The 12,061-nt window shown below is 36.8% G+C and overlaps 1 protein-coding gene across 6 annotated transcripts in view; it reads left to right on the top strand.

Moving 5' to 3' along the window:
• CCDC73 (coiled-coil domain containing 73) overlaps positions 1–12,061 on the top strand; it is a 151,851-nt gene that overhangs the window by 98,614 nt on the left and 41,176 nt on the right. The window lies entirely within an intron of this gene.

Here is a 12,061-nt window from a genome sequence, read left to right as displayed (position 1 = left end):
TGTTGCCCTTGGATTGTGAATTTCACCAGTGCTTCTCAGTCCCTGCCCACCCACCTCATATTGTACAGGATGGTTGGAGAGTTGGATATTACTCTTCCCTCAGGTAGTTTATATTCAGGTCAAATAGTTTCTCATAAAGGCAGGACTTGTTGATAAGAACAGAATGAGTTGGTGTGTTTCAGAATGGTTCCTTTTCCTCCTGCTTCTAGCAGGATGAGTTTTTCACTGATATTCACTGTGACAGGACCTTGAGATAAAATGTCACAAAAGTTTGAGGGCCCCTATGAGTGTGTCCTGCTGAATTTTTTAACTCCCAGAATTGTCTACTCTAAGCCTCCAGGAATTAGTCAATTACAGTTCAGTTTTTCCTACCTTGGCGTTGGTGCCTGTGAAGGTTTCTGTTTATGATTTTCTATAATCACCTCTCCGTTCCTCTGATTTTTGAGGCAGCAGTTTGACCTCATTTCGTTAGCAGATGTAAGAGGAATTGTTGATTTTAAGTTTGCTCAGCTTTTTACGTGTGGTAGAATCAAATGGAAACTTGTAACTAAGCTTCTTACATGCTGGAGAGAAACTGGAAAACTTTTAAACTGTAATTTTACCAAAATTAAAAATATAAAGATAATTTTTTTGTAGAGACACAGGCTTAAGTTTTGAGAATGTTTGTGCTACCAGATGAATGACATATACTTTAGTGCATAATTCAAGAAATCAGGAAATTTTACTGCTTTATCTTTTAGTATCATTTCAAAGAAAGCAGGACCACTTGGCCTAAAGATTAATGTGACTTCTAAATGCTAAGCTAATATTACAAAGACCATTAATATTTGTAACACTATTGTATCTAGTCTTGTTCTTATATATAAAAAAAGTTGAAAGTGTTAGTCTCTCAGTCGTGTCTGATTCTTTGCCATCCCATGGATTGTAGCCTGCCAGGCTCCTCTTCCATGGAATTCTCCAGGCAAGACTACTGGAGTGGGTAGCCATTCCCTTCTCCAGAAGATCTTCCTGACTTGATTGTATAACTGCCCATAAATTGGTTTCATATTCCCTGGACTTTTATCCAGGGACCAGAAGTAAGATCATAGGAGTAGCCCAGTACAGAATGTTAGAATGGTAATAAGCATGTGTGTCTAGCCCTTAAAAGTCTTCTGTCTATCCAACAAACTACCTAAGAGGACAATTTATATGTAAAGAATATTTCTTTTCAGTCACATTTAAGACTACTAAAGATGGCTCTTTTAATATAGGGAGAAAAAGCTGTAATTTGAAAATTTTGTCTTGTCATTTCAAATCAGAATTGTTAAATGGACCGTTCATTTTTTTATATGCTAAAATACTCTGATTCTTTTTTTCCTTTTTTAAATTAATTTATCTTTTAATTGAAAGATAATTGCTTTACAGAATTTTGTTGTTTTCTGTCAAACCTCAGCATGAATCTGCCACAGCTATACATATATCCCCTCCCTTTTGAACCTTCCTCCCTGGGCCGTTCATTTGTATCAATACAAACTTTGAATGGCAATATAAACAATACTGACTGAATAGTTGTGAATAAACACATTTTTAGTGATATTGCTTTAGTTTATTTTTTTGTTTGACACTGTTACTGTTGTCCTAAATGATTAAATCATTAATTTGGTGATTATATTAAAAGAGTCATATGTGCCTCTATTCAATTAGTATTTGTATTATATGAAAATATTATACCTCATAAAGTTCTCTACTAATTTATGTATTTTTCATTAAATAAGAACAAATATTTCATTGTAACGTTATTGTTATTTAGTCACTCAGTTGTGTCTGACTCTTTGTGACCCTATGGACTGTAGCCCACCAGGCTCCTCTGTCCGTGGGATTCTCCAGACAAGAGTACTGGAGTGGGTTGCCATTTCCTTCTAGACTATTGTATTTCTAATGAATAGTTTAAGACCAACCTATAAAAGGAGTGGAGGTCTATGTAAATCCATGGAGAGTTTCCCGTGCTGGATTTATGTAAAAAGAGTAAAGAATGTCTGTATACATGAGTAGAATAGTGCTGCTCCTGAGCACACTTGCCCCCTTTTCCCAGATCTTGCCACCTTGTTCAGGGCTGCCTAAGTATACTGATATGTCATGTGACGGTGGCCTGTGTCACTGTAGAAAGCATTAAGTCGGTAATCATGATGCTAAATAGTTCTTGAAAGAGAGATTTGATAGAAAGGTAAAGTGGGAATGTTATTACCTTTGAGAGTTCCATATTCAAATAGCTGAAAGGATAAGAATTTATTAATGTATTTTAACAGATAGTTTTTAATATTTCAGACATCCTCAGTATAAGAATTTTGTGTTTCTTAGTGTAGTCTTGATTTTTAACTTTAATAAAACTTTTTTTTCTGTTTTTCTTCTTTAGAGGCTAATCAAGCCTAGTATTAAAAACATTTTTTTAGATTACTCATTTAAAACTTTTAATCATTAATTTTTCCAGAGTTAATTTTTATTTTTCTTTTATGCTGTTGTTTGATTTTGTCCAGGACAGTTATTGGTTTGTGATAAGGTGGAATTCTTTTTTTGTGTGTGGAGCAAAGTTAAACAGACCAAACTTAGTTGTTAGATAAAAACTAAGTATTACAGTTCCGAATGCTGGGTTCACCATTATGGCAGTCATGAAGGATTCCTGATACTATCTGTGTGCTGCATTCATAACCTCTGCTGTTTGTCTGAGTAAACGTCAGAGCACTCAAGGAGATAGTGATATTTAACAGACTACCTCATACCAGAAGAGGAGGGGTAAAGGAGAAAAGGGCATGATATTTATGACTCTAGGAACTATAAGTTGTAATTTAATGAGATCAAAGCATGTGCTGTTTATTTGCTGCACTAACAGCTTTGAATAAAATGGGTAGAAAACAGACAATGTACTAAAAGTTCAGGACATTTAAAAGCTATAAGGGCTATAAAATCAAAAGCATATTTTTAGTGGAAAATCATTTCTTAAAGATTTCTGATTTTAATTTAATATGCTCTTAAGATTAAGTAATTATAAGAGAAAAACAAAGACATAAGAAATGATGAGTTTCTACTTTCGTCAGTTGCATACTGGATTTTTTTCTCCTTCCCTCTCCCTTCCCACTTCCCTATTGTTTCATAATAATTATTATAAAAGAATTGATATATTTCAGAGTATCTTCTATAAAACTTCGCTGATTACAATAGTTAATGATTTCAGTTGTTGAAAAATGTAGAAAGACATAGAAGTTTGTTTCACTTTGTAACCTTGACAGAAGAAAACCTTCTGGAAAACCAACCAATTTAATTTCCAGAATTGTAAGATACTATATCTGAATATAAGTTTTAGCCATATATCTTAGTTTAATTATATTTTTGTCAATAAGGCTTTGTATGTTAGGAATGAGTCTAGAACAGAACATTAGTATAAAACCAGCCATCTAATTAATTCTAAGTTGTTTACTTCATATAGGTGTATCTTGCTCTAAGAAAACCCAATATAAAAAAATTAAAGAAAAATGGTTGCAAGTTTTCTTTTAAAAATCATTTTAGTGCACAAAAAAGCAGCTTGAAAGCAAAGATTTAGAACATCATGTGTAAATTAAAATGTACATTATTTTAAACCTAATATCACTGTGTCTTTTAAAAAAGCAATTTAGCATATAAGACTTTTTTATTAATTGGGTGGTGTTTGACTAAATTCCAAGTAACAACACAAATATTAGTCAAATTTAGATTAAAATTTTGAGGTCTTCTAACAGATGCTTTCCCTTAGTCTCCAAAAGTTTTAAAAAGTTTAATTAATTGCTGAATTGACTGTCTTTATTTTTGTATTCTTTAGTACCCATAGTCAATTTAACTGTTAACTCATGTTTTTGAATATTTATCCAGGATGGATATATTAAAAGCAATAAATTCTTTTATTCAATAAGTTGGTTGAGTCAAAGACCATTTAGCTTATGAACTAGAATAATGTTTTTTTATATTGTCTTAATTGTTTTCTAGAATATACTTGGATCTGAATTTATAATGTAGAATTAACCCATATTAGTCTCACAAGTTTAGAATTGTTAATTAAGTCAGTTAAGGTTCTGGCCCCAAATATGCTGTTCTTCTAAAGTTAACATAATGCCAGTGACTCACCAACTACTAAGCTTTATTTTTTATTATTGGTAAGGAACTTGTAGTAATCTGTAGTAATCTGCTCACATTCAAATGAGGAGCATCTGTCTGTCACATGGTTGTCTACAGGGTTGTGGTTATTTCCTTGATTAGAATAAGCCATCTGGTTCAGTGATTAAACCCTTAGCATTATACTTTCCTGTATACTATATAATTAGCCCTATACTATACATACCACTTTCTATGCAGTTTTACAAGTTGGCTATGAACTACTATCGTGCCATTAACTACTATCTGTTTGGCAGACATTGACTGTTCTCACCAAGTATTTTATTTATTTTTTATTGCCATTTGCTTTATCCTGAATAAATCACCTTTGATTTCATCAAATCTTATTTTAGGCAAAGATGAGTCACATTTATTTCATATCATGTTCATCATTCTTTTCTTCTTATGTTCATTAAAAGTTTTTAGTACCTCTTAGATCCCTGAATGTATTAAGGTGCTATGGGATAAGTATGAAACATGGTACCTTTCCTCGAGGTAGTTCATTCCTACCACCATTAGGATTTCAGACCACTTTATTTTAAAAGTAGAGAAAATAATCATAGAACCCCTTGAATTCACCTTGGTGGTGGTTTAGTCTCTAAGTTGTGTCTGACTCTTGGGACCCCAAGCACTGTAACCTGCCAAGCTCCTCTGTCCATGGGATTTCCTGGGCAAGAATACTGGAGTGGGTTTCCATTTCCTTCTCCAGGGGATCTTCCCAACCCAGGGATCGAACCTGTGTCTCTTATGTCTCCTGCATTGGCAGGCAGATTCTTTACCACTGAGCCACCTGGGAAGCCCCTTATAACAAATATAAAATAATATATGGAAAGACACTTCAGAAAGTTTATCATGCTGTAGAAGTTTATGGGATTATTGTTACATGCAAGTGAAATTAGGTTAAAATTAAGGCAAATTTTGATGGATTTGGTTTTTCTGCACCAAAACTATAAAGGGTTATTTGTGTTGACTTTCAAGACAACTGAAACATAGCCTCATCTGATAAACTTTTTTCCGGATAGGAAAGTGTGAAATTTCTTCCAACTTATTAATTGCTTTTTCTCCCTTCATGCTTGAATTATATTCTGTTTCTTCAATGACTAATTCTCTTCTTCATATCTTCTATTTGTCTTCTTCATATCATGTCTAAATTTCATGGAATCATAGAGATCATCTGATTTATTGGTTTTTAATCTTTCTTTGAATTGTAGAACCTTCCATTAAAGATTTGGAGGCTCAGTATTAAAACAAAGTAGAACTATTTGTGCTTGAAGGGAGAATTGAAAGAACACTGGAGCCATGCATGTTGACTCTTTCTTCTCTATCAGCAGCTATGGGGGGGAGGGGCATGAAACCTCTAGGACTTCTTGGAGCACAATTTAAAAACCACTAACTGGATCCAACAGTTATGTGAATTACTCAATTACAAATAGCATGTAAAAAAGTGTCTCTGTTTATCCTCACTTTGTACCATATACTGTTTGTAGTCAATAATATTCTAAACAACCTATAAATTTTATAATGTTAGTTGAAATTCTTCACGTAGTAGATGTTGTGATAATTCCTCAATGTCCAGTGTGTCTCATATGATCAGTCTGTCTTTAAGCTAAGTAATATCATCTCTAATCTTCCTGCCAGTATTTGGTTCAGGAATGAGCATGTGATCTAATTCTGGCCTGGGGGAGGTGGTTCAAAGGAAAAACATCCTTACTCTTTAGCAGGCGCTCCACGAAGAGACTATGCAATGAGTTGCTATGCAATTCCTAAATTACCTCTTGCTACAGAATAAATTTTCTTATCATTTAATGGTTTAAGTATGGTTTTCTGATAGGTATAACCCAAGCATCCTGATACTAATTCATGTTTTTCATTAGAAAATATTGTATTTTATACAAAATGAAATTTAAAATACAAAATCTATTGATTTTAATTATTTGTGATACATTAAGGGTCTTTGGGCACAAATAAATTCTTCTGGCTCCCTAATTGTCCTATTTTTCTCCCCAGTTCATCCAAAGCTCTGTCATAACATCTTTCTTTTTTTCAATTAGCTCATCCTCCTTAATCCAATCATTCACTTTATGTGGATGACTTCATATCTATATTTCCAGCCCACATTTCTTTTAATCTACAGTTCTGTATTTTCTGCTGCCTGCAGGTCATCTCCTTTTATGACTTACTGTAGTTTCAGGGTCACCCAGCCTTTGATTCTTCATTCTTCCCATCCTTCCTCCTCTGACCCTGCGCCCCCCCACCCCCACTAAAAAAAATTCATACAACTCTCCTTTCAAAGGAAGCCATCTTGCTGCCTATAAAGGTAACTCATCACTGATACATTGAAACTATGTTTTTAGGGAATTTATCATCAGTTCAGTTCAGTTCAGTTGCTCAGTCGTGTCCGACTCTTTGTGACCCCATGAATTGCAGCACGCCAGGCCTCCCTGTCCATCACCATCTCCAGGAGTTCACTCAGACTCACCTCCATCAAGTCAGTGATGCCATCCAGCCATCTCATCCTGGGTCGTCCCCTTCTCCTCCTGCCCTCAATCTCTCCCAGCATTAGAGTCTTTTCCAATGAGTCAACTCTTCACATGAGGTGTCCAAAGTACTGGAGCTTCAGCTTTAGCATCATTCCTTCCAAAGAAATCCCAGGACCAATCTCCTTCAGAATGGACTGGTTGGATCTCCTTGCAGTCCAAGAGACCCTCAAGAGTCTTCTCCAACACCACAGTTCAAACGCATCAATTCTTTAGCGCTCAGCCTTCTTCACAGTCCAACTCTCACATCCATACATGACTACTGGTAAAACCATAGCCTTGACTAGACGGACCTTAGTCGGCAAAGTAATGTCTCTGCTTTGGAATATACTATCTAGGTTGGTCATAACTTTTCTTCCAAGGAGTAAGCGTCTTTTAATTTCATGGCTGCAGTCACCATCTGCAGTGATTTTGGAGCCCCAAAAATAAAGTCTGACACTGTTTCTACTGTTTCCCCATCTATTTCCCATGAAGTGATGGGACCAGATGCCATGATCTTCGTTTTCTGAATGTTGAGCTTTAAGCCAACTTTTTCACTCTCCTCTATCACTTTCATCAAGAGGCTTTTTAGCTCCTCTTCATTTTCTGCCCTAAGGGTGGTGTCATCTGCATATCTGAGGTTATTGATATTTCTCCCGGCTATGACCTTTTATAATTTGAAAAATAATGAATTAATTTTCTTTTAGAATGGTAACATCCTATGACTTTAGTGATTTGTGCCTTTTGGCTTTCTTGAGTCAGTCTCTTAAGAAAGTTCAAAATTGATGCTTGTGAACTATGGTATTGGAGAAGACACTTGAGAGTCCCCTGGATTACAGGGTGATCAAACCAGTCAATCCTAAAGGAAATCAGTCCTGAATATTCATTGGAAGAACTGATGCTGAAGATGAGATTCTAATACTTTGGCCATCTGATGTGAAGAACAGACTCATCTGAAAAGACCCTGACGCTGGGAAAGATTGAAGGTGGGGGGAGAAGGGGACAACAGAGCATGAGATGGCTGGATGGCATCACCTACTCCATGGACATGAGTTTGAGTGAGCTCTGGGAGTTGGTGATGGACAGGGAGGCCTGGCGTGCTGCAGTCCATGGGGTCGCAAAGAGTTGGACAGAACTGAGCGACTGAACTGAACTGAAGAGTCAGTCTCAGAATATCATCCATCTCTTCCTTATCTTTAATAGATTTTTCATGTTTCATCAGTGAAGCACCTTTTTCATTTTCTTTTCATTTTCATGCTTCGCTTTTTCACATTTCATCGTTTGCTATTCTCGGTTCATTTAGACAGTTTGAAGTAATCTTTTTCCTTCATTTCCTCTCTCTGTTTGATTGTATCTTCCTTCAGAATGTCTCATATTTTCATTATGCATTTTCTAGTAGTATAGACAGTCATCATCTCATTCCTGGATTAATAAAATACCTCTTAGTGTTCTTTCCTTCAGTTTTTGTTCACTCTTTCTGCCAGACTAATTTACTAAGTTATTCTTTTAATACATTGCCTGTATATGCCTGACACATCTACTTAGCACATTTGGAAAGAGTTTTAAATTGAATAGTTCTCCTTTGTCTTTCAAATCAAGTCCCAAACTTTTTTCCAGCCTATTGAGATACAATTGACATACAGCATTATTTAAGCTTATGGTATACAATGTGTTGATTTAGTCTTAAACTTCTTAAAATTAGCTTTCCAGAACTTCCATGATCTGGTCCCAACATTGTTTCCTACTACTTCCTAATAAGCATCTTCATTCTTTGTAATCTAAAAATCTTTGTTGCCATTATCATAATTCTTAATTTTCCCTGTCTTTTTGCCTTTTTCTTCTTCATGTTCCCTACAGCAACTTGAAGTGCCTTCTTTCAATTTACTTGTATTAAACGGGATTGAGTCAGGAAACATGGCACACTGGAATGGGAAATTGAGAGAAGTCTGATGGAAGATCCATTTACAAAATTGTAGGTGGGGTTAAGGGAAGCCCACAAGGGACAGAAGCAGTTGGGGAATGATTACACCACCTAGACCTGGTGGTTACAAGGGAGGGAAGCAGATCCTGGAACCTGGAGAGAGCTATAGGTAAAGCTGTTGAAGAAAGCTGCAAATCAGAAGCTGTGGCCTTTGGTAAAGGTACAGAGCTGTTGCCAGTTTGTGGTCATGTAGGGAGGGAGCTGGGAAGAATACCTCAATCACTGTCTTCCTAGCATACTGATTACTGGTGCCTCCCAGAGTTTGAACCCAACAAAGGCAGAGGGAAGGGAACTTGCTTGCAGTATCCACAGATGCCAGCCGCACAGGTCATAAAGAGTGGAAAATGAATCAGCAGGCACAAATGCAGGATATCCAATATACTGCTTACTCTTCTAGGCTCACCAGCTTCATTTAAACTTCTTTCCTTATTCAGTACATGCTGATTGTTCTCTTAGTGCATGATTTTGTCTGCCTGCTTTTTGGAAATAGGAGAATAAAGCCCTGTCTCTTGACGCATGTGGTTAATTTAGCAGTCATTTTATGCAGTATACATATCTAAAGGGGAAATGTGAACTGAGAACAATGAATTTTTTCTCCTGGATTTTGGGCTAAACCCAAAGAGGTTTAATTAGGTGAGTTTCTGTCTAGGTGGCTAAGGTGGTAACTTACAGAATTCTGGCGGTATTGAGAGCCCAGTTTTCTGCTACTCCTTTTTCAGCTTCCTTGATACCATACTCTCTTGGTTTCACTCCTCCCACAGTTGACTTCAGGTTTCTATATTAGCAGCTTATTTAATCCATGAACTTTGGACTTTTTTAGAACTCAGTCATTTGTCATCTCTCCTCTTACTAAAAGTGAAGTGATTGCACCTGTTTCAACTAGCTTTACATACTATTCAAAAACTGATACATGAGAAATGTGTTTATTTTAGAAAAAAAGAGAAAATACTTAAAAAACAAAATGAAGAAAATAAAAATTTCCTATAATTTCATCACCCTAATGAACCAATTTCAGTTTTTAAAAATTGAAATGTACTAATCAAGATTTTTAAATGTAAGATGATTTTTTTCAGCAAAGAAATTTGGATGTTGTTCATCTCAGACTTGGAAAACCATCGACAGCCAGGGAATGTATATCCAGAACCATAGCATGAAACCAGCTTCCACCACTAAGCTGTTTTACACTGCTTATACCATCACTGTTGACCATAGTGGATACTGCTACTGCTACAGGAGTATCACTGTTGTTCATGGAGGCTTGACATGACTAGCATGGCTTCTGCTATCTACCAACTAGTTCCTGATCCAATATCCAAGATAGGTGTTGCTGATTAGCAGCACCTGATCTCATGTTTCTGAAGCTAGTATCTGGCATTTCTGGCTTCTCTTAGGGGCTTTCAAAGCTCAAAGGGAGTTCAGTCACTCAGCTGTGTCCAACTCTTTGTGACCCCATGGACTGTAGCACACCAGGCTTCCCTGTCCATCACCAACTCCTGGAGCTTGCTTAAACTCATGTCCATTGAGTTGGTGATGCCATCCAACCATCTCATTCTCTGTCATCCCCTTCTCCTCCTGCCATCAATCTTTCCTACCATCAGGGTCTTTTCTAATGAGTCAGTTCTTTGCATCAGATGCCAAAGTGCTGGAGCTTCAGCATTAGTCCTTCTAATGAATATTCAGGGTTGATTTCTTTTAGGATTGACTGGTTTGATCTCCTTGCAGTCCAAGGGACTCTCAAGAGTCTTCTCCAACACCGCAGATCAAAAGCATCAGTTCTGTGCTCAGCTTTCTTTATAGTCCAACTCTTACATCCATACATGATTACTGGAAAAACCATAGCTTTGAGTAGACCTTTGTTGGCAAAGTAATGCCTCTGCTTTATAATATGCTGTCTAGGTTTGTCACGGCTTTTCTTCCAAGGAGCAAGCATCTTTTAATTTTATGGCTGCTGTCACCATCCGCAGTGATTTTGGAGCCCAAGAAAATAAAGTCTGTCACTGTTTCCATTGTTTCCCCATCTATGTGCCATGAAGTGATGGGACCAGATACCATGATCTTAGTTTTTTGAATGCTGAGTTTTAAGCCAACTTTTTCACTCTCCTCTCTCACTTTCATCAAGAGATTCTTTGGTTTCTCTTCACTTTCTGCCATAAGGGTTGTGTCATCTGCATATCTGAGGTTATTGATATTTCTCCTGGTAATCTTGATTCCAGCTTGTGTTTCATCCAGCCCAGCATTTCATATGATGTACTCTGCATAGAACTTAAATAATCAGGGTGACAGTATACAGCCTTGACATACTCCTTTCCCAATTTGGAACGAGTTCATTGTTCCATGTCTGGTTTTAACTGTTGCTTCTTGACCTGCATACAGGTTTCTCAGGAGGCAGGTCAGGTGGTTTGGTATTCCCATCTCTTTCAGAATTTTCCAGTTTGTTGTGATTCACACAGTCAAAGGCTTTAGTGTAGTCAATGAAGCAGGAGTTGATGTTTTTCTGGAATTCTCTTGTTTTTCTATGATCCAACAGATGTTGGCAATTTGATCTCTGGTTATGATGCTGTGTAATCAAGAAAATCAGATCCTTGAACAAAACAGCAGTACTATAGAATACATACCCCCTCAGAAGTTGGTATTTCTGGATTTAAATGTATTCAGATGTGTCTGTTAAACTCAATGAACATGTAACTGCACAATGTAGACTTCTTTTACATCCCCATAAATTCTGTCCTCTGTAATGATGGCAGAGTTATTTTTCTAAAAGGCACATCTTGTTATGTCATTCTCTTAACCAAAATCCTCCAGTGGTTAATTCCTCATTGTCTGTAAGATAAAATTAGAACTCTTTAGCTTGGCCTAAAAATCTTTTGATACTTGAATTTTGCCAAATTTCTAGTCAAAACTTGCTGTTCAGATACTAATTCATGTCCGACTTCTTGCTATCCCATGGACTATAGCTCACCAGTTTCCCTTGTCCTTCACTATTTCCCAGAGTTTGCTCAAATTCATGTCCATTGAGTTGGTGATGCTATCTAACCATCTCATCCTCTCTTGCCCCCTTTTCCTCTTGCCCTCAATCTTTCCCAGCATCAGGGTCTTTTCCAGTGAATCAGCTCTTTGCATCATATGGCCAAAGTATTGGAGCATCGGCATCAGTCTTTCCACTGAATATTTAGTGTTGATTTCCTTTAGAATTGAGTGATTTGATCTCCTTGCTGTCCAAGGGACTCTTCTCCAGCACCACAATTCAGAAGCATTAATTCTTCAGCACTCCACCTTCTTTATGGTCCAGCTCTCACATACATGACTACTGGAAAAAAACCCATTGTTTTGACTATACGGACCTTTGTCGGCAAAGTAATGTTTCTGCTTTTTAATACACCGTGTAGGTTTGTCAAAGCTTTCTTTC

The sequence above is a fragment of the Ovis aries genome, chromosome 15 (assembly GCF_016772045.2).
Source record: "Ovis aries strain OAR_USU_Benz2616 breed Rambouillet chromosome 15, ARS-UI_Ramb_v3.0, whole genome shotgun sequence".
Taxonomy (NCBI): domain Eukaryota; kingdom Metazoa; phylum Chordata; class Mammalia; order Artiodactyla; family Bovidae; genus Ovis; species Ovis aries.
The sequence above is the reverse complement of the archived record's forward strand: the minus strand, read 5'-3'. Positions and strand labels throughout refer to the sequence as shown.